Below are 2500 nucleotides of genomic sequence, written 5' to 3' on the forward strand. Positions count from 1 at the left end.
ATATAACAATTTCCGATTTTGTTGCTAACTCTAACATGTAAAAATTAAATAGTTATCCCGGCCGACCGCGCCGCGCGCTTTAAGTTCCCTTGTCCGATCCTTCCAAAATTTGTTGATCACTTAAATTCGATATAAAAACAATCTGCAAGTATCGTACTATTGAAATATAACAATTTCCGATTTTGTTGCTATCTCTGACATGTAAAAATTAAATAGTTTATCCCGGCCGACCGCGCCACGCGCTCTGAGTTCCCTTGTCCGATCCTTCCAAAATTTGTTGCTCACATAAATTCAATATAAAAACAATCTGCAAGTATCGTACTATTGAAATATAACAATTTCCGATTTTGTTGCTAACTTTGACATGTAAAAATTAAATAGTTTATCCCGGCCGACCGCGCCGCGCGCTCTAAGTTCCCTTGTCCGATCCTTCCAGAATTTGTTGCTCACATAAATTCGATATAAAAACAATCTGCAAGCATCGTACTATCGAAATAAGTCGATTTTTGATTTTGTTGCTAACTAATCCTATCTAAAAAAGTACATGTAAAGTCGATAACTCGCATTTCTCGAAATTATTTGTTGTCGCTTTTCCGCGATGCTGATTGGTTGTCTCGCTGCGCTATAATTTCGTGTAAGCGGCTGTGTCATTGCATTTTAACAGTTGTGTATATTGAGGTTGATGTATTGTAAATTATAATAAGAAGTGTTAAACAGCGCGCGCGAAGCGCGTGTTTGTAGTGCTAGTTCCTATCTAAAAAAGTTCATGTAAAGTCAATAACTCGCATTTCTCGTAATTATTTGTTGCTTTTCCACGATGCTGATTGGTTGTCTCGCTGCGCTTACTTCGTGTAACTGGCTATGTCATTGCATTTTGACAGTTGTGTGTATTAAGGTTGATTGTAAATTATAATAAAAAGTGTTAAATAGCGCGCGCGAAGCGCTAGTATGTTAAAATGAGCAACAAATTCTGGGAGGATCGGGCAAGAAAACTCAGAGCGCGCGGCGCGGTCGGCCGGGATAACTATTTAACATGTTAGAGTTAGCAACAAAATCGGAAATTGTTATATTTCAATAGTACGATGCTTGCAGATTGTTTTTATATCGAATTCATGTGAGCAACAAATCCTGGAAGGATCGGGCAAGGGAACTTGTAACGGGCAGGGTATACTGTGTAGATTTTCTGCTATTGTTTATATTTATTTTGCGAGTAATTAAATCAAAACTAACATATTTCGTAAGCAACAAATTAGCAACAAATTCTGACATTATTTTTATGCAAAATTTTGTTGTTATATATATATTGTTCTGCTAACTTAATTTTCCTTTAGCAGAACATCATTAAAAAAAAAAATAGAGCAACAAATTATTTTCTTTGACAACTTTTTAGCAACAAATGAGCAACAAATAATTTCACTAGTTAGAATTGATTCTGCTCATTTTGTTCTGCTAACTTATAAGACGTGAAGCTAGCCGAGCGACGCGTCGTTCGTGACGTGGGTCACGTGACGGCTCACGACAGTGGCGTAGCCGCCGCCGCGCATTGCCAGCCTATCCCTTCCACACGATCGTATTTGTCGTAAATGCCGGCTGCCTGGAATTCCTGGCTAGGAGGGAGTCGGAGCTGATTCATCGGGGAGAGAAGTTCTTAAATCAGGAACTGCTGCGTGACTTTCCGGATAGGTCACTCGAGAGTATTAAGGGTAAACGAAAGCAGCAGGCTTATCGCGCCATCGTTCGGGAGATGCTGGATCAGATTCCTGAGGAGGACGAGGCGGAGAACAGTGACCATCGTTCTGATGATTCGGCTGATGAGTATCGGGGTGCGATTAAGCAGTATTTGGATTCTCTGTCCACACCTCAGAGAAACGACTTCTCGATGACGGAACTGCTCAGAATATGTAGATCTCTTTCCAGTGGTGACGAAGATGCGGTTCTGGAGAGTCTGTCTCTCTATATAGGCAGAATATTCCCTAGGAAGGATCGGCGGGAAAGGCGTGAGGCGGCTCCTGAACCCGCAGCTGTGAGCGGGAAGCAGAAACGTAAGGCTGAATATGCACGCACACAAGATCTATGGCGGAAAAATAGAAGCAAATGCTTACGAATGCTCTTAGATGACGTAACGGAGGTGCGGTATCCACCTAAGGATGTTATGGTCCCTTTCTGGGGAGAAGTCGTGCAGGGACATGCTGATGACTCTCCAGGGTATAAGGAGCCAAGACCAGTTATTAAAGAGCTGTGGGCCCCGATTACGTCGCCGGAGATCAAGAGAGCACTGCCGCCCAATACGACTTCCTCTGGGCCGGATGGACTTTCCGCTTGCCTTCTGCGTGGAGTACCGTCGGAGGTGCTTGTACGGATTTTGAACATCATATTATGGTGTGGGAAGGCGCCCTCGCGCCTGTTGGAATCGCTGACAACCCTGATTCCCAAAAAGTCCGGTGCTAGGGAGCCCTCTGACTTTAGGCCCATCACTGTCTCGTCTGTCTTAATTCGAACG

Source organism: Wasmannia auropunctata, unplaced genomic scaffold, assembly GCF_000956235.1.
Source record: "Wasmannia auropunctata unplaced genomic scaffold, wasmannia.A_1.0 LD336074.1, whole genome shotgun sequence".
Classification (NCBI taxonomy): Eukaryota; Metazoa; Arthropoda; class Insecta; order Hymenoptera; family Formicidae; genus Wasmannia; species Wasmannia auropunctata.